Here is a 21,360-nt window from a genome sequence, read left to right as displayed (position 1 = left end):
AGATGTGGTTTATATTAGTGACCTGGAGAAAGTTCATGCCCTCTGGGAAGAGTGTGTCCATGAAATGGCAGAGTGATTAATGGTTTATTTACAGCACTGACATCCAGCCTGTCAAGACCCTTCAGTGGCCTTTGATGTAAAACACACGGAGGGGCCCTGGCTCGTCCTTATCTCCTTGGAGGGGAGAAATCAGAAATGAAGGATGGTGGGCCCAGGCTCTGAACACTGGGCTTCAGGGGTCTGAATGGTGAAAACAGGCAGGGGCCAGAGGCTGATGGGGGTGGCCCCTGTCATCTTTCTCATTTTTCCTTTTCTCTCTTGTATCTTCTTCTTTCCTGGGTACCCCTCTGTCCGCTTGGATCCCTCAAGTCTCACAGGATAATGTACTCACAAATTATGCATGAATGTTACCAGGAGTCACAGAAATTCGTATTCCTAAGGAATGGTGGGTGGGTAATGATTAAGCCACGCTATTGAACCATTAATGATAATTGAAAGCACTCTGGCCTCTGGTTGAAGGAGCCGTGTTTCTTTAAAAGAACAAAAGGACCTCGAATGATTCCCAACTGCCCAGGACAGAGGACAGAGTTTGCAAGCAGGCAGCCTACAAGCTAAATCCAGTCCACAGCTGTATTTTGTTTGGCTGCAGAGAGCTGAAAATCTTTTTAATAGTTGCCAAAGTTTAACAATCAGATTTCAATTTCACATAAAATTTTGGATTTCTGCTTTCTCTTGAAAAACTGGAGATGAGGACACACTCAGCCTGTGCTCCCTCACAGCAAGAGAAGCTGAAACTGAAGAGGGGTGGCTCCCCTTACTTGAGACAGGGCCTGTGACTGTTGTCTCCCTCAAATGATACTGTGGGTCTGCTGCCATTTATGCCTGTCCTCGAGCTCTTGTTTTATTTATTTCTATTCTGCTTCATGCATGTTTTGCTGAGCTATTTCATTCAAATTCTTTGAATCAGGAAAATGATTTTTCATTAGTCAAAAGGGGATACCAAAACCAACCTAAAAGGATTGTTGTGATGTTTACAAGAGATACCCCTAAGCAACCTGCTTAGTTAGCACAGCGCCTCATACATAAAAAGTGTTCAGTAAATGGTAGCAATTAGTCTTACTGCACACATGGATTTAGGCCTCCCACTAAGTAATAGCACTCTGGTGGTCCCTTGTGGGTTTTGAAGCTAAATTGTTCAAATTGACATGTTAGAAAAAGGTTCTGCCTTCCTCAGTCTGTGAAGACCTATCTGAGGTCTGACCATATTCCAAAGCAGTCTGGATCCTGAAGATTTAAGGAATTCTTTGAGAACACTGATTTCAGATATCTTACCTTCTGTGGTGAGAATTTAGGAGGCACCAAGTACCTTGTCACTTCAGCGTAAATTAGTACTGGGCTAGCTAGAGATGCATCTGGCAAGAATAAAAATACACAAGGAAACAAAGAACTCTTCTAGAAAGAGAGCATGTGAAGATTTTCTCCAGCAGCGCTCTGGATGTTATTTCTCCATTCTCCTGTGGAAAAAATGAGGCAAGTGAGAACAGCAGTTGGTCTAATGAGTCATGACCCATAACGAGACACAGGTGGCTTCAAGCCCTTGCCTTGTAGCAGACATTCTGTTTGGCTTTCTTATTTTGTAATTCCCCTTATAGTTTCTCCCAGGCATGAAAATCCAGAGGCAACGATCCCTGGTACAACTTGATGTAGAGTTATAAGTCATCCTGTCTACAGGACAAAACTTAGATGCAAGGAACAGGTTGGTTTCATTGGAATCAGGTCCACAGTAAGAAGATCACCAGCCCTTAATTATTTTCCTGACATTATTCCCTGACTAGAGAGAGCTCTATGCTTCTGAATATATGCTTCCAGGATGTTGCTTTTCATCATGCGGTGGTGTGCCTAAATTTGCATGCGTTAGAATGCCTTTGGCTGCAAACAACAGACAGATAAAGGCATTTAAAAAAATCTTACTCACCAAGATGTTTGGTGGTGGGTTCAATTCTTACCAACTAACAAGGCTTAAGTTTTTGCAGATGGTTGACCTATATTTTCCAGGGACACATACAGAGACATAAAAAAAAAAAAATACTTTAACACTAAAGCTCTGTTCTATGCCACAGATAAAATTATGTGTTGAGAAATAGTTGATAATTCATGGATGAACCCCCTTGGCACCTCATTCAAACATTTCTTTCCACCACAGGTGTGAGAAGAAAAACCATGTTTAGAATTGACTCCATCCAATCTAAGGAGGGAGGAGTCATGAACTTGTGTGACGCAGCAGACATCATCTGAGATTTCTGGCGGCAAAGGCAATGGGTTGGCAACTATGTAAGTAAGGGTGTAGTAACATGCTCTGTGTTGGGTGGTTCAAAGCCCTACTGCCTGGAGCAGTAGCTGGTACATGGTGTCAGACCCCTCCTGGAGAGGAGTCCTGGGGTGCTGTCAGAAGGTGCTCTGGCAGATAGAATAGCACCCGTATTTACATCAGAAATTGCCCCAAGTATAAAGTATTGTACATGTACATGTATAAAGTATTCTGTACATGGTGATCCTGAGATAAATAGTATCACAAGGTGCAAGGATCTGGGCCAGTATTCTCAGCACGTAATCCCTGGTCTAGCTGCATCAAACCATCTGGGAAGATTAGTGGACTCTGTCCTACAAGCCCAGCATTCTCAAAATCCCCTGAGATGGCTGAGAACATGGCCTGAGAACCTGAAGTTTAATACAGATCTCTCAGATCCAGAAATCCGACTACTGGTTATATATCCAAAGGAAAGAAAATCAACATGTCTAAGAGCTATCTGCACTCCCAAGTTCATTGCAGCATTATGCACGATAGCCAAAATATGAGATCAATCTAAGTGTCTATAAATGGATGAATGGACCAAAAAAAAATGTGGTGTATATGCACAGTGGAATACTATTCAGCCTTAAAAACTCTGTCACTTGTGACAACATCAATGAATCTTGAGGACGTTATGTTAAGTAAAATAAGCCAGCACAGAAAGACAAATACTGCATGATCTCACTCATATGTGAAATCTAAAAAAGTTAAACTCACAGAAGTATAAAGTAAAAATAGTGGTTACCAGGGGCTGGAAGGGATTTGGAGTTGGAGAGATGTTTATCAAGGATACAAAATTTCAGTTAATAGAGGAATACATTTAAGAGATCTGTTGTACAGGTGACTATAGTTAACAACATGTATTAGTGAGAATTGCTGAAAGAATAGATTTTAAGTATTCTTACCACAAAAAATGGTAAATATATAAGCCAAAATAGGATAAACAGCTTGATTTGGACATTCCACCATTTATACATATTTCAAAACATCATGTTGTACATGATACATATATACAATTTTTATTTGTCAATTAAAATAAATAAATTGATTTTAAGCATGAATCCTGTACACACAGAAAGATCTTTGCTGGGAGATTCAGAGGTCTAGAGAGCTGATGAGGTAAGCTCAAAAGCTTTAACAACTTTAGAGATAAGACTCCAGAGAGGAGTGACCTCATAGAATTCAACTGACTTTGACATCAGATATAATCCTAGGAGTATTTGCCATATTTGGGCTCAGGCTGAATGCTTAAAAATCTCAAGTTTATATCTTTCAGAAGAGAAGGAGCTGCATGTTGCAGAAGAGAATTGAAGGCCTCAAGCACATTACTACCTAACCCTTGAGGACTTTTGCAAAATTGGAGGTCGATACTGAATGTGAGATCACAGGTATTAGCAGAGAGCCTTTGAAAATCAGAGCAGAATTTTGTCTCAAGACCTTCCTGGAGGAGCGCTGGGTAAAATGTATTAGGTTCTCAGTTAAAAACCTTAACGGTCAGGGGCAAACAAGAGGCATATGAAAGCTATGAGAGCTGCAACAGAACTTTGATATAACAGCATCTATTGGTCCAATGGAAGGTAGAATATATCCTCTTTGAAAGATGATAGCATCATCTGGAGTCTCTACACCTTTTACATTCAGTGTCCTTTATTGGACTAAAAAAAAATACCAGTCATGTCAAAAGACAGGATGACAAGAATAAAAAAACATGGACCACAGAACAGATCCATATTGGAATTAGTGGTTGAGAAATAACTATAAAAATAACTAAGACACCTATATTTATAAAAATGGAGGAAAAGATAGAAAAAACAGATGATAAAATAGAATTTCACAGAGAATTGGCATCTATAAGAACCAGTCTAATAAAATCAAATTCTAGGAGCATAGCACAATACCTGAAATTAGTAGCTCATTAGATGTACTTAACAGCAGATAGACACAGAAGAAGATGGGATTTGTGAAGCAGAAGATAGGTCAACTGAAAAATAACCAAACTGAAGCACACAGAGAAAAAAAGAATGAGACTACAAGAAAGATCATTGAGATATGTAGGGGTAAATTTGTGATTCAAATATCAGTAGAAAAGCAGAGATAAATAGCGGATCAGAGAGAGAATAGAACAAAACATTATTTGAAGAGATAATAATTGAAAACTTTTAAAAACTGATGAAAGATATTTACCCACAGATTCAAGAAGTTTTGCAAATCTCAAGTAGAATAAATACAAAGAAAATCATATCTAGGCTGGGCATGGTGTCTCATGTCTGTAATCCCAGCACTTTGGGAGACTGAGGCAGGAGGATTGCTTGAGCCTAGGAGTTTGAGATCAGCCTGGGAAACATAGGGAGACCCCATCTCAACAAAATAATAATAATTTTAAAAATAGCCAGACATGATGGCACATGCCTATAGTCCCAGCTATGTGGGAGGCTGAGCTGGGGGAATTGCTTGTGCCCAGGATGTAGTGAGGCATGATTGCACCTCCACACTCCAGCCTGGACAATGGAGCAAGTTCCTGTCTCTAAATAAATAGAAAGTCAGATCTAGATACATCATAGAAAGAATGCTAAAAATTAAAGATAAAGAGAAAAGTCTCTCTTTTTTTTTTCTCTTTGTCCTTGGTGTTTTGAAAAGGGAAAAGTCTCATAAAGAGCTAGAGAAAAACACATTACTTTCAAAGAAGCAAAAATAAGTCTGACAACTGACTTCAAAACAATGGAATCACATTTTTGAAATGCTGAAAGGCAGTAACTGTTAATCCACAATTCCATACCCAGTGAAAATCTTCTTCAAAAATCAAGGGAAAAGAGACATTTTCAGATAAACAAAAATAAGAGATCCAGTTGCCAGCAAGACCTCAATAAGAGAAATTCTAAAATGAGTTCTTGAAACAGGAGTAAAGTGATCCCAGGGAAAAACCTAGAATTGTAAGAAGAAATTAAAGAGTGACAGAAATATTGCTATCTGTATGCTGATACATATAAACAAATACTGATTAAATATTAATTGAATAGTATATGGATAGAATTAATATGCAGGGCAACAATACAAAAGTTGGAAACAGTATAAGTGGAGTTAAAGTTTTCTGCAGCTTTCACATTATATAGGAATTGGTAAAAATAGTAATTTGTACTACATCATAATAAGTGAAGGACACATTTTTCATGTCTAATTGATCACTAAATGAATAATAAAGTGTATTTAAGTTAAGAAAAAAAGTGAAATAATCACAGAGTTTATTAATCAAAGAAGGCAAGAAGAGAGAGAAAAAGGAAAAATTGGGTCATCTATAAATTAAATGGCAAGATGTAAATAAAACCCTAATGTATCATTAACTACACTAAATATCAATGGACTAAATGTTCCAATTAAATTAAGTAACAGTTTTAGTAGTCAGATGGTAGGTAGTGATATTGGAGGTTGGAAAGATAGCCTAAGATCCATGACCTGTAGTGGCAAAACATTTATTAGAACTGTACTTGAGCTCATTTGGCAGGAAGACCAAGTAGCTATCAACATCACTTTAAGAACAAAGATTGGAAAGTAGAATGTTAATAGTGTGTGTTTGTTATGACTGGATGCATTTACCAAAGTATCAGAAGCAAGGGATTAGTTCAGACAAGGATTTGCTGATTTGAAAGCATAAATAAAAATGAATCTATGGAGTCCAGATATTTGGAGACTGAAAGATTTAAAAACTCACCTGCTTCTAGACCTCAAACAGTAGGCACTAATTGCATGGCCTCAGGCTGGTTGACATTAAATTGAGACAGAGAGTCAAATAAGGTCAAAGAAGCAAAGAACTATATTGGACTTGAGAATTTTATTTCTAAGAAATGACATATGCAACTAATTGAAAGAAGATACATAGGAAACATACTATGTTTTGAGGGAATTTTATTGCCAAAGAAATATGAACGAAGAAACATAAACCTGGACTAAAAAATCATTTTCCCTATTAAGACTTAAAACAACATTTGGGACCCCAAATTTGAACCTGCAGGAACAAGTTTTGACTTCTAAAGAGGGCATACTTTCTTTTTTTTTTTTCTTTCATTTTTTTTTTTTTTTAACTTGACTGATTCATCCTTTGATTGGAGAGGCCATACTTTCTAACATCCACCTCAGATGTAGCCAAGGAGGTCATGATGAACAAGCAGAAATGTCCCAGAGGGTGGAGCCATGGGTCATGGAGAAAAGTAGACCTCTGTCTAATGTTCTTCTCAGATAGAAGGATCAGGGCCCAATCAAGAAAGCTCTCCTAGCATCAGAGTAAAAGGTTTTCCTAATACTTGCCCAGCAAAATTCTGTTATTGCTTATATCCCAATGACTGCTGAATATTCTCCATGCTTTCTATCTGTGAATGGGAGTTTTCACTGTGGTTATTCTATTTCCCACTGTATAGTGTGTGTGTGTGTGTGTGTGTGTGTGTGTGTGTGTGTGTGTGAGAGAGAGAGAGAGAGAGAGAGACAGAGAGAGAGAGAGAGAGAGAGAGATTTAAAGGTGACTAGATCACCAGGTGCCACATCTGTATATGATAGATAGATAGAGAGGAGTTTGTACCCCTTTGAGGTGCTATCTTTTGAAGTGATTGGGTGGGATTTTGGGTTATCTCCCTTGGGGAGGGGGAAAGCTTGTTGTTGATATGGAAGAACATGTGAAATAGATATTTGGTGACTAAAGTGTTGAACAGGGGCCAAGAATAGTATATCTTCACCAAAAACCTGTATCCTCTACCTCCTGGACCCAGAGCCAGACCACTTGCCCAGCTTTCTCTGCAGCTGTGTGGAGCCAAGTGCTGGAGTTCTGTGGGTAAAAGTGGGTTATGCCACTTCCAGTTCAGACCCATAGAAATCTCCCATACAATCTTCTGTATTTCATCTTCATCCATAGGCTGACTGGATGTCCATGCCCAGGGTGACCGTGGAAGCCATATGTTGAAGGCATAGCTTCTATTAGTTTGGGTGTCAGGATATGGCCCCCTACTATGCTCCCATCTCTAGCTGGTTAGCCTCAAACATTTTTCACTGTGTCAGGTCACAGGGATTTTGGAGTTTACCTGTTTTAGCATCTACTATTACTCTAATTCATATGCCAGTCCTCCCTACAATCACCCCCTTCATTCTTTGGCACCTTTTAGCTCATGATACAAACTTATAGCAGTACAGAGAGCAAAGAATGAGCTTTGAGAGCCAGGCAACCTGTAGTACAATAAGAAAGGAAGATTATCTTGCTGGGTTTTGGACAACCCGGAGAACTGAAAGGGTAAAGCATATGGTCAGTGGCCACTCTACAGTACTGGGTGGAGAGCCCTTTTACAATCCTATTCCTGAGCCATCTCCCGCTGCCATAAAACTTTCCACAATTCCAGTCATGGAAGCGGTGGCAGGGTTTTTGGAGAAACCCTTCCCTTAATAGTATTCAAAGGCTTCATTATGCAGTGGTTATGCTTATAACGTGTCCGTCTCTGAACAGTTTTCTGCAACGGGGTCAACATGTTTCCCCACAAAGCACGAATCCTGGAAATGTCTGACTAACTCTAGCATCATGTCTTATGGGGGTGAAATAGTTCTGCTATCTGGCTCAAGGAATGTAGCTTTCCTAATTTCAAGTAATTCATCTCCTAGGGGTGTTTTTATGTTTTTCTTGGTCAACTACACAGTCATTGCATTCTGCAGCCAGGAGCAATTTGTTTCTCTGAAACCATCCAGCTTACAAGCTTTGCTTTCCAACCAGGAAGGGCGTTGTGGTGAACAGTCCTGTCTGACACAGACTGATTCATTATTGCATTAGGGAAATAATTTCTTGTCATCTTATTAGAATATGCATTTGGCAGCTGGATAAGATTGCATTTCAGTTTGTAAAAGAACACTGGAAAACGTGGGTCATGTTGAGCTTGTGTGTGACTATATGTATCTGTGTTTTATTATGCAATGAGACTAAAAAAATAGAAGCGAGATTCTGAAAGCCCCAGAGCATGCGTGACTTGTCACGAAAACGGGAAGCAGGTTTTCTGGCAAAGCTGAGTATAGGTCCAGTGAAATTGTTTTGAATGTGATGATTTAGCTATAATGTCTGATGAAGTATGATTTAGATATAAAGTCTATTGTAAAGTAAAGCATAGGCCTAGCTGTTTGACTGAACACAGGCGAGCAGGCAACATGAGGCTATACTTTGTGTTTGTCAATTACAGGGAGCCCTCCTCGCTACACACACCTATGTGTTTGAGGAGGATAACTTCAGAAAGACTGTGTAATTGGATTGTATTATACCATTCATCTGAAAAATTGGGAAATGAGAATTTGAGGTTTGGGACTCTAGATGATAGAATCGTACTATTATATGCCGCACCAAGGGTAAGATTGATCCACTTACTGACTGATTCATTCATTCAGCATGTGTTTATTGAACAGCTGCTGCATTAGAGGTTCTTCTCTAGGCCCTGAGGATATAATGGCAAATAATGCAGATGAGTTTCTGCCCCTGTGGGCTTTGTAGACTCGTGGGGAATACAGATCAATGAGCAGACTCAGTTACAGTGGAGGGCTGGGAACGCAATGAAATGAGTGCTGGGTAGTGTAGTTGCTAAGGGAGGCCAGGGAAGGGTCAGCCAACCCAGCTCTGTGAAAGGGTCAGGAAGGGCTTCTTGGAAGAAATGATGTCTAGACAGTGACATAAAAGATGAGGGGCAATCAGCTAGGCACAGGGCTGTGGTTGGGGCCAGGGAGAATTTGGCGAGGGAAGGGAATGAGCTACAGAGCATCAAGCGGAGGGAACTGCAGAAAGCATGGTGCATTGTGGGAACTGGGAGAAAAAGACAAATGCCTAGATTCTAACACATGAAGCAGGAAAAGAGTGAAGGCAGGGGTCAGATCTTGCAGAGATTTGCGGAACATTTAGAAAGACTGCACTTTATTTCAAGAGAAATGCAAGTTATTGAAGAAGCCTAAAAATATCTTGATCTTAGTCCTATTTTTGCAGGGGTTGGGGGTGCAGGAAGAGGAAGTAAAGACAAGCCAGGAAGCCAGACCAAATTCACACGGTGGGCAGCTCAGTGATGGCGGCAGTTTCAGCAGGATAGCTGCAGGACTTACGGGTCCTCATGGCTGGTCTGTTGCAATGTCGTTGCTTTCACTCTCTGCTATAACGCCAATTTTGTTCTATTTTCTTACAGATATTCTCTCCAGATATCCAACTCAACCTAAATTATCTGTGCTAACAAGGTGAAAATGAGTAATAAGTACTGCAAAGTAATAAATAACCTAAATCATCCGTCTGATTTTGGAATGCGACCACATAAATGGGCCCAGCACGCATACTCATACTCACTGGCATAATTACTCTTTTTTGTAAAAACAGCTTTATTGAGGCATAACTGATGTACAACAAACTGTAGATATTTAACGTATAGTCAACCCTCAGTATCCACCGGGAGATTGGTTCCAGAACCTCTGAGGATACCAAAATTCATGATGCTCATGTCCCTTATGTAAAATGGCATAGTGTTTACATGAAACCTATGCACATCTTCCCATATATGTAAAGTCATCTCCAGATTACTTAGAACACCTAATATAATGTAAATGCTATGTGAATTGTTGTATTTTTAATATTTGTATTTTTATTGTTGTATGGTTATTTTTCATTTTTTTTTCTGAATATTTTCAGATTGAGGTTGGTTGAATCCACAGATGTGGAACCTGCAGATACAGAGGGCTCACTGTATACAATTTGATGAGCCTTGACATATGCACACACCCATGAAAACACCACCACAAGCAAGGTAATGAACATATCCACTGCCTCTAAAACTTTCCTTGTGTCTCTTTGTTGTTGTCATTAGAATATTTAACATGGGGCTGAGCGCTGTGGCTCATGCCTGTAATCCCAGCATTTTGGGAGGCCAAGGCGGGCAGATCACCTGAGGTCAGGAGTTCAAGACCAGCCTGGCCAACATAGTGAAACCCTGTCTCGACTAAAACTACAAAAAAAATTAGCTGGGTCTGGTGATGGGTGCCTGCAATCCCAGCTACTCAGGAGGCCAAGGCAGGAGAATTGCTTGAACTTGGGAGGTGGAGGTTGCAGTGAGCCAAGATCGCACTACTGCACTCCAGTCTGGGTGACAAAAGTAAAACTCTGTCTCAAAACAAACAAAGAAAAAACACTTAATACGGTGTTGAGATCTACCTCTCAACAAATTTTTAAGTGCACAATACAGTATTGTGGAATTGTATTCCGTGTTCAGCAGAAGATCTTATTCATCTTGCGTAAATGAAACTTTCATCTGCTGAACAACATTTCCCATGTCCCCCTCCTGCAGCCTCTGACAACTGCCATTCTACTATCTGCTTCTATGAATTAGACAACTTCATTTAACTCCTGTAAATGCAACCATGTTGTCTTTGTCCTATTGGGACTGGCTTATTTCCCTTAGCATAACATCCTGCAAATGGCAGGATTGGCTTCTTTTTTAGGGCCAAATGGTATTCCATTGTTGCATCCCCCCTCTTGAACCATACTGGTGCGGGCTTAAAGGAGTAGGATTCTCCAAGCCACACCTGGTGAGAGGGAGAGGAGCTTTAATGAAGATGAACAATTGGGCCCTCTGGACCATTCTTGGCATGTTAGCCTGAGCCCAGTTCATAGCATTCTTTTTTTTTTTTTTTTTTTTGAGACGGAGTTTCGCTCTTGTTACCCAGGCTGGAGTGCAATGGCGCGATCTCGGCTCACCGCAACCTCCGCCTCCTGGGTTCAGGCAATTCTCCTGCCTCAGCCTCCTGAGTAGCTGGGATTACAGGCACGCGCCACCATGCCCAGCTAATTTTTTGTAGTTTTAGTAGAGACGGGGTTTCACCATGTTGACCAGGATGGTCTCGATCTCTTGACCTTGTGATCCACCCGCCTCGGCCTTCCAAAGTGCTGGGATTACAGGCTTGAGCCACCGCGCCCGGCCTCATAGCATTCTTTAAAATAACAATGTTTCTCCAGATATCTTCTGTAGAACCCCAAGTTCCCAGGCTTGGAATAGATAACACTGAAAAGTGGGATTCCCGGTTAAGCAATTCTAGTTAGCATGAGGCCAAGTTCAATTTCTTTACTAAGAAACATGGCAACTTTCATGTGTTAATGTTGCATTGTAACTTCAAGAAAAGAAGCATAATTTGCATCAGAAGTTAAACTGTTTTCACAGATTCTCCTAGCCTGCTTGAGTGTAGAAACTTTTAACTTTTTCATGGGGCACTGAGCAACACAGGGCTGATTGAAAGCCATTTTGGAAAGGACACTGGTGTCTCTGAGGAGGAGAGTGCCTCCCAGGAGGAGCAGCGCGGCCCAGGGTTTCCAGGGGCTGGTGACTTGCTTGTCTATCTGAGACAGAAGCACGTCTTGGCACGCACACTAACAGCTTTAGGGTTCTCTCCAGGAGAGATAGTTGGTCAGTTTGTTGACTTCTCCAAGGAAAATTCAAAGAATAAAGTAACCAGACCAGGGAAACAGCCATTCTTTTGTAAAAACAAATACAGGAGCCCCTGCGTCAGCCAATCCCACGGAGAGTAACTTGCTGAATATTTTAAATAGCTTTAAAAGAAGGATTTGAGGTCTTAAACTTGGCATTGAGGAGAAAAAAATAATTTGTGTTAAAAAGAAACATATGTGAGACAAATGTCAGGCAGCTGAAAATCATGGATAATTTTGACACATTTTTCAATGAAAAAATATAGAAAATAGAGATAGAAATAGAAAAGCTCTTAAAAAGCCCACCTTTTCAAAAACAAATTCTGTTGAAAAAAGACAACCAGCTCTAGGTGACATCTGCCTAACGGTATAGAGTTTTGCAAACAGCAAAAGGGTGAGAGAATCCCTAGGGCATAATGCTAATTAATCCTCAAGAGGAGCAACCCAGGTCTGGAGGATTTTCTTGAAATGTATTGTTCTAAAAATATTCTTACCAGTCAACATAATTTTTCCCCACTCTTCGGATCTTACCAGTATGTGTATAATAGCAAAACAACCCAAAGGAAATAAAGTTTCAACTGTTCATATCACAAGAAGACTATGAAACCTACTATGAATCAGTGAGCCGAAGAGGCTTTAAAAGATTGTAAGAGTTGAATGAAAAGAGGTTTAAGCAAAAAGATAGAGCCTGGAATTTATCAAGAAGATAACTTTTTTTCCCCATCAGATTAAGTCCTGAGTAACTTCCATCTTCATGATAACACTGAGAGGTTCACATTTTTCCCAATTTACTGATGTATAAGTTGAGTTCAAAGAAGTGAAGGAACTTTCTCAAGTCCCTATAATTATTGAGTGTGGAATTAATATTTTAACCCAGATTCATTATGTGTGTCTCTGTTCACTGTTCCTACTTCCAATGGCAAAGTTGTTCTCACCCAAATACATTTAATTTGAAAGTCAAGGATAAAAGATCTTGGAGAAGCAATAAACTTTTTTGTTGGTTTGTTTGATTTTTTGAGACAGAGTTTCGTTCTTGTCACCCAAGCTGGAGTACAATGGGCCTATTTTGGTTCACTGCAAACTCCACCTCCTGGGTTTAAGCGATTCTCCAGCCTCAGCTTCCAAAGTGCTGGGATTATAGGTGCCCACTACCATGCTGGGCTAATTTTTGTATTTTTAGTAGAGATAGGGGTTTCACCATGTTGGCCAGTCTGGTCTAGAACTCCTGACCTCAGGTAATCCGCCCACCTCGGCCTCCCAAAGTGGGGGATTACAGGCATGAGCCACCATGCCAAGCCAAAAAACTTTTAATGACTGTTTTAAAATCTAACAGAATCCCTGGGTGAAAACAGATGGGACTGGGAATGAAATTGTTTCAAAAATCTATTAATTTTATTCAGCAAACACTTTCCAGGCACTGGCTTAAACATTTTGCAAATGTGGATCCTCCTAACAATCTTACGAGATAAGTATAATTAGCATGTCCTGTTTACAGAAAAATAAACGGAGAGGTTAAGTCACTTGCCTAAGGTTACCCAGCTAATCAGTGGCAGGAAATCAGGCTCCAGAATCCATATTTTTAACCTCTATGCTATTGAAAGTAATGGTGAAAACCACAATTACTTTTGCACCAAGCTAATCTGTTCCTTCTTTGATCAGACTTTTGAACTCTAAGGAAATGCCACACTAGGGTGCTGGGTCTGATGTTCAGGTTTTATAGTGTGTTTACTTGCCTAGTGTAAGATGCACTTCAGGCAAAAACAGATTTTCAAAGCTTTCCTGAATACTACCGTGTCAACGAACATGAGGCCTGGATGTCTATATCCAATGAAGATCTCTTGACCCCACCCAATTCACATGTGCTCTTCTCAGGGGTGGTCTCGTTTCATCAGCCATGGCTAATCAAATGCCTATGGCTTTCTCATTTTGGTGGACAGTGAGTGGGGAATTTGTCTCTGGCAGAGTCAGGACCATCTTACTCACACAGGGAAAGGAGAAGGGTCTCACCTTGTATTACTGCATCATTCATAGTGCTCAGTCACCGTATGCGTTCAGATGTTTCAGAAAAAACCGAATTAAGAGTAGTAGTCTCTGCCACCTCTGTTTCTCTCTCTCTCTCTCTCTCTCTCTCTCTCACACACACACACTCTCTCTCTCTCTCTCTCTCACACACACACTCTCTCTCTCTCTCACAGACCTGACAGCTGAGTCAGGATCCATATGAACAAACATTTGCCCAGAAGCCTAATGGGGCAGTGTTATGCTTGGGATATGGGCTGAGGCCCTTGAATAAATCGTTTTAGCAGAGTTGAGACTCCAACTGGCCCTATAAATAATTATGACATTGAAAACAAGAGGTGGGGTGGAGAGCTAGCGCAGCCCTTTTGAATAGCAGTTTATTGATAGACAAAGTACTTCTTGATGTTAATTGTTCTCACCCCTTTTCTGTAACTAGGTCAAAGCACAAATAATTTTTTGCCTCTACTGAAAGATGAATTATACAAACCATGAAGCAAAAGATAGGAAAAATAAAGATAAAACTCTCTAAATTGTGAAGTAGATGATTCTCCCATTTCCTTTAGCTGACCATTTTCTTTGTTTTTTTTTTTTTTTTTTTTTTTTTTTTTTTTTTTTTTTTTGAGACTAGGTTATGACAGTGGGTAGTTTTTATATTTCTGGTATAGATGGGGTTTCACCAAGTAGCCCAGGCTCATCTCCAACTCCTGGGCACAAGTGACCTCAGCCTCCCAAAGTGCTGGGATTACAGGGGTGAGCCACCACACCTGGTCCTTTTTCTTTTATGTAAAACAAAACAAGAAAAATTTCTTTTAACTTACTTTTATTTTTCATTGGTTTTCCTACTTGACAAAAATCTTCACTTGTTTCTTTTTAACATTTTTCCCTGAGAAAGGCCCAAGGATTGGGATCTCAATTGTCAAGTTTTAATCAGTTCCTAAAAGACTTGTGAAGTCTTTGAAGAAAAACTTTTGTAAATGGTATCTTTCATCCAGGGAGTATTATTTAAAATGTGTCTCCTTAACGGCCAGAACGTGACAGGTAGCAGATCCTCACAGGTCTAACGTTTTGCAACTGAAAACATTGGAAATTGTGGGTCTTCGGGCCTGAACATTGAAACCCACTGAGTTTTAGGAAAGGAGATTGCTGGAATGTCTTGGGCGTCTGGAAAAATGAGCACTGGCCTGCCAGGTCTGTTGAAGTTTTGCTCAAGAAGAGAATGAACACAATGCTAAGAATCATAACTGACCCTCAGCATTTCCAGATGTGGAACCAAGTGTCAGCATAAATTTCCCCAGATTTGTTTCCAGGACGGGCTTGTCTAGCAGTGCTGCACGGACACACAAGAAGGAGTCACAGTCGTGGCCAACCTTCCCGGTAAGAAGGGCTCCACCTGTGTCCTATCCAGCACACAGCTTATGTCTAGAAGCCAGCTCTCAAGAGAGAAGGTAGAGCCATGCTTTGACGGCTTTGGGACAGACTCTGCCTACCTTCCATGTAAGGAATTCACTTTTTACTCCTGCATCTTGAGCTGTGGTTCAAGACACAGAAATAATTAGCTTTCTTCACTAATATTGTATCCCATACATTTCCATACATATGTATGGCTATATAATCTTTATAATCATAATTTTAATTGTTGATTATCATCCCTTAAGTAACTATCTTATAATGTAATTCACTATTCCCCTGCTCTCCGAAATCGAGGCCCTTTTGATTATTTAATGTAAAAAAGCTATAATTAGTATTGATACTAATTGTAGCATCATTCATTGATACTTCAGTCGTTACCCAGTGTTTTCTATCATCCAGAGTGTCTCTTCCTATGGGATTTACATGAATCGTTGGTATACACAGTCCTTTGGCCCTTTTGTCACATCATCACTTGGAAATCCATTAGCAAGCAAGTGAAAGGGAAAAAAAGCATTGAGAAAATGTTCATTCAATGAAATCTGAATGCAAAACTGTAGTGAGATCTATGCAAGTCTTTAAAAATCGAATTGATGGGGGGGGATCCAAGATGGCCGTTTAGGAACAGCTCAGGATTGCAGCTCCCAGTGAAAGCGCAGAGGGTGAGTGGACGCCGTGTTTTTATTGCCCACAGACTAGCTAATTCCCGGGCAGAGGTGCTCCACGCTCGCCAGCGCGGCTGTTTCGGCCAGCGCGGCTGCTTTGCCCAGCGCGGCTGCTTTGTCAGCGCCCCGGAGCCGCGGTTCTCCGTACAAAATACACCGGTCCGGGGGCCCTTTAGGCTGGCGAGTGGAGCCACGGGAAGTTGCCCATACGCAGGTTCAAAAAGGGGACTGAGCAGAGAACCAGGACAGTAGATTCCAGGGGAAAAAAACAAAAAAAAGCGCCACAAACCTCAGTGCCGCTGTTTAAGCCAGCGCAGCGAGTGGCCGCAGGGGAAAACAAACAGACCCCGGCGCCTCTTCAACAGGCGACTGGAACACCAACTTAAAAAAGGCTCTGAGGCAGGGAGCCAGGCGATCAGGCTCGGCTGGTCCCACCCCCACAAAAGAACAGTTTCACAGCAAGCGCAGCTGAACCCAGGACGGTCCAGCTCTGTGGGGGAGGGGCGTCCGCCATTGCTGAGGCAGCCCGCCGTTGCCAAGGCAACCCGCCACAGCAGAGACTCCGCCCCAACAGAGGCGGGCCACCATCGCCAAAGCAGTTCTAACTACACCCATATAAACAGGACTGCAGGGAAGTTCACTCGTCAGCGGGGCGGAGCCCACAGCAGCTCAGCAAAGCTGCTATAGGCCGACAGTGACTAGGCTGCCTCCTTGCTGGGCTGGGCAGGTCTGAAGGAGAAAAAAAAAAAAAAGAAGGCGGCAGCATAACGGGAACTCATAAATAAAGCCCTAAATCCCTGGGACAGAGCACCTGGGAACAAAAAGCAGTGTATGAGTACTGCTACAGCAGACCTAAAAGTACCTGCCCAGCAGCTCTGAATGAACAACAACAGAGCTCACAGCTCACCGGTTGAGCTCCTATAAAGAAGAGACCGTCTCCTCAAGCAGCTCCCTGACCCCTATATATCCAAAAAGACACCTCATAAAAGAGAGATCAGATTGACACTAGGCGGGTATCCTTCTGGGACAAAGATAGCAGAAGAAGAAAACTGGTAACAACCCTTGCTGTTCAGCAGCTGCTGCAGGTGAACCCCAGGCAAGCAGGGCCCGGAGTGAACCTCAGCAGACTTACAGCAGAGGGGCCAGACTGTCAGAAGGAAAACCAAGAAACAGAAATAACCTCATCATCAACAAACAGACCGTCAATCTGAAAGATTTGAGGCCCAATCTGAAAGCCAACAACCACAAAGTCGACAGGTGGATAAATCCTTAAAGATGGGAAGAAACCGGCGCAAAAAGGATGAAAACACCCGAAACCAGAACACCTCTCCTCCTAAAAGGGATCACAACTCCTCGCCAGCAAAGGAACAAGGTTGGATGGAGAATGAGTGTGATGAAATGACAGAATCAGACTTCAGAAGGTGGGTAGTAAGAAACTTCTGTGAACTTAAAGAACATGTTCTAACCAAATGCCAAGAAACTAAGAACCTTGAAAAAAGATTTGACGAAATGCTAACAAGAATGGACAAAATAGAAAGGAATATAAGTGAATTGATGGAGCTGAAAAACGCAACACGAGAACTTCGTGAAGCATGCACAAGTATCAACAGCCGAATTGACCAAGCAGAAGAAAGGATATCAGAGGTCAAAGATCAACTCAATGAAATAAAACGGGAAGGCAAGACTGGAGAAAAAAGGGTAAAAAGGAATGAACAAAGTCTCCAAGAAATGTGGGACTATGTGAAAGGACCTAATCTACGTTTGATAGGTGTACCTGAATGCGACGAGGAGAATGAATCCAAGCTGGAAAATACTCTTCAGGATATTATCCAGGAAAACTTCCCCAACCTAGCAAGGCAGGCAAACATTCAAGTCCAGGAAATACAGAGAACACCACAAAGATATTCGTCAAGAAGAGCAACCCCAAGGCACATAATCGTCAGATTCACGAGGGTCGAAATGAAGGAGAAAATACTAAGGGCAGCCAGAGAGAAAGGTTGGGTTACCCATAAAGGGAAGCCCATCAGACTCACAGCAGATCTCTCAGCAGAAACCCTACAAGCCAGAAGAGAATGGGGGCCAATATTCAACATCCTTAAAGAAAAGAACTTTCAACCCAGAATATCCTATCCAGCCAAACTAAGTTTCATAAGTGAAGGAAAAATAAAATCCTTTGGGAACATGCAAGTACTCAGAGACTTCGTCACCACCAGGCCAGCTCTACAAGAGCTCCTGAAAGAGGCTCTACACATATAAAGGAACAACAAGTACCAGCTCAACTAAAGGGCAAAACAACCAGCTAGCACCAAAATGGCAGTATCAAATTCACACATAACAATATAAACCCTAAATGTAAATGGACTAAATGCCCCAATCAAAAGACACAGACTGGCAAATTGGATAAAAAGACAAAACCCATTGGTGTGCTGTATCCAGGAAACCCATCTCACATGCAAGGATACACAAAGGCTCAAAATAAAGGGATGGAGGAAGATTTACCAAGCAAATGGAGAGCAAAAAAAAGCAGGAGTTGCAATTCTCATCTCTGATAAATTAGACTTTAAAGCAACAAAGATCATAAGAGACAAAGAGGGACATTACATAATGGTAAAAGGATCAATGCAACAAGAAGAGCTAACGATCCTAAATATATACGCACCCAATACAGGAGCACCCAGATACATAAGGCAAATTCTTAATGACTTACAAAGAGACTTAGACTCCGACACAATAATAGTGGGAGACTTTAACACCCCATTGTCAACATTAGACAGATCAACCAGACAGAAAATTAACAAGGATATCCAGGACTTGAACTCAGACCTGGACCAAGCAAACCTAATAGACATTTACAGAACTCTCCACCCCAAATCCACAGAATATACATTCTTCTCAGCACCACATCACACCTACTCTAAAATTGACCACATAATTGGGAGTAAATCACTCCTCAGCAAATGCAAAAGAACGGAAATCGTAACAAACAGTCTCTCAGACCACAGTGCAATCAAGTTAGAACTCAGAATCCAAAAACTAACTCAGAACCACACAGCTTCATGGAAACTGAACAACTTGCTCTTGAATGTTGACTGGATAAACAATGAAATGAAGGCAGAAATAAAGATGTTCTTCGAAACCAACGAGAATGAAGACACAACATACCAGAATCTCTGGGACACATTTAAAGCAGTCTCTAGAGGAAAATATATAGCAATAAGTGCCCACATGAGAAGCAAGGAGAGATCAAAAATTGACACCCTATCGTCAAAACTGAAAGAGCTAGAGGAGCAAGATCAAAAAAACTCAAAGTCTAGCAGAAGACAAGAAATAGCTAAGATCAGAGCAGAACTGAAGGAGATAGAGACACAAAAAACCCTTCAAAAAATCAATAAATCCAGGAGCTGGTTTTTTGAAAAGATCAACAAAATAGACAGACCACTAGCCAGATTAATAAAAAAGAAAAGAGAGAATAACCAAATTGATGCAATAAAAAACGATAAAGGGGATATCACCACAGATTCCACAGAAATTCAAACCATCATCAGAGATTATTACAAACAACTCTATGCACACAAACTAATAAACCTGGAAGAAATGGATAAATTCCTGGACACTTGCCTCCTGCCAAGCCTAAACCAGGAAGAAGCCGAAAACCTGAACAGACCCATAACAAGGTCTGAAGTTGAGGCAGCAATTAAGAGCTTACCACCCAAAAAAAGCCCAGGTCCAGATGGGTTCACAGCTGAATTCTACCAGACATACGAAGAGGACCTGGTACCATTTCTTCTGAAACTATTCCAAACAATACAAAAAGAGGGAATTCTTCCCAAATCATTTTATGACACTAACATCATCCTGATTCCAAAACCCGGCAGAGACTCAACAAGAAAAGAAAACTTCAGGCCAATCTCCATGATGAACATAGATGCAAAAATCTTCAATAAAATACTGACAAGCCGACTGCAACAGCACATCAAAAAGCTTATCCACCATGATCAAGTAGGCTTCATCCCGGGGATGCAAGGCTGGTTCAACATACGCAAGTCTACAAACATAATTCACCACATAAACAGAACCAAAGACAAAAACCACATGATTATCTCAATTGATGCAGAGAAGGCCTTTGACAAAATTCAACAGCCCTTTATGCTAAAAACACTCAATAAGCTAGGTATCGATGGAACGTATCTCAAAACAATAAAAGCTATTTATGACAAACCAACAGCCAATATCATACTGAATGGGCAAAAACTGGAAGCATTTCCCTTGAAATGTGGCACCAGGCAAGGATGCCCGCTCTCACCACTGCTATTCAATATAGTATTAGAAGTTCTAGCCAGAGCAATCAGGCAAGAAAAAGAAATAAAGGGTATTCAAATAGGAAAGGAGGAAGTCAAATTGTCTCTATTTGCAGACGACATGATTGTATATCTAGAAGACCCCATCGTCTCAGCCCCAAACCTCCTGAAACTGATAAGCAAGTTCAGCAAAGTCTCAGGATACAAAATCAGTGTGCAAAAATCACATGCATTCCTATACACCAATAACAGACTTAAAGAGAGCCAAATCAAGAACAAACTTCCATTCACAATTGCCACAAAGAGAATAAAATACCTAGGAATACAACTAACAAGGAATGTAAAGGACCTCTTCAAGGAGAACTACAAGCCACTGCTCAATGAAATAAGAGAGGACACAAACAGATGGAGAAACATTCCATGTTCATGGTTAGGAAGAATCAATATCGTGAAAATGGCCATACTGCCCAAAGTAATTTACAGATTCAATGCTATCCCCATCAAGCTACCAATGACCTTCTTCGCAGAACTGGAGAAAACCACCTTAAACTTCATATGGAACCAAAAGAGAGCCCGCATAGCCAAGTCAATTCTAAGCAAAAAGAACAAAGCGGGGGGCATCACACTACCAGACTTCAAACTATACTACAAGGCTACAGTAATCAAAACAGCATGGTACTGGTACCAAAACAGAGATATAGACCAATGGAACAGAACAGAGGTCTCGGAGGCAACACAACATATCTACAACCATCTGATCTTTGACAAACCAGTCAAAAACAAGCAATGGGGAAAGGATTCCCTGTTCAATACATGGTGTTGGGAAAGCTGGCTAGCCATGTGCAGAAAGCAGAAACTGGACCCCTTCCTGACACCTTACACTAAAATTAACTCCAGATGGATTAAAGACTTAAACATAAGACCTAACACCATAAAAACCCTAGAAGAAAATCTAGGCAAAACCATTCAGGACATAGGCGTAGGCAAGGACTTCATGACCAAAACACCAAAAGCATTGACAACAAAAGCCAGAATAGACAAATGGGACCTAACCAAACTCCACAGCTTCTGCACAGCAAAAGAAACAATCATTAGAGTGAATCGGCAACCAACAGATTGGGAAAAAATTTTTGCAGTTTACCCATCTGACAAAGGGCTGATATC

The 21,360-nt window shown here is 41.0% G+C and overlaps 1 long non-coding RNA gene across 1 annotated transcript in view; it reads left to right on the top strand.

Moving 5' to 3' along the window:
• Positions 1-10,028: 10,028 nt before the first annotated feature.
• LOC116548742 overlaps positions 10,029-21,360 on the top strand; it is a 26,268-nt gene continuing 14,936 nt past the window's right edge. The window contains exon 1 of the long non-coding RNA XR_004267524.1: positions 10,029-10,137. This is a non-coding gene — a long non-coding RNA (uncharacterized LOC116548742). The remainder of the gene's footprint in view (positions 10,138-21,360) is intronic.

This window comes from Sapajus apella, unplaced genomic scaffold, assembly GCF_009761245.1.
Source record: "Sapajus apella isolate SASKATOON/1434 unplaced genomic scaffold, GSC_monkey_1.0 scaffold5, whole genome shotgun sequence".
Lineage (NCBI taxonomy): Eukaryota > Metazoa > Chordata > Mammalia > Primates > Cebidae > Sapajus > Sapajus apella.
This window is presented reverse-complemented; position numbering and strand designations above follow the sequence as displayed.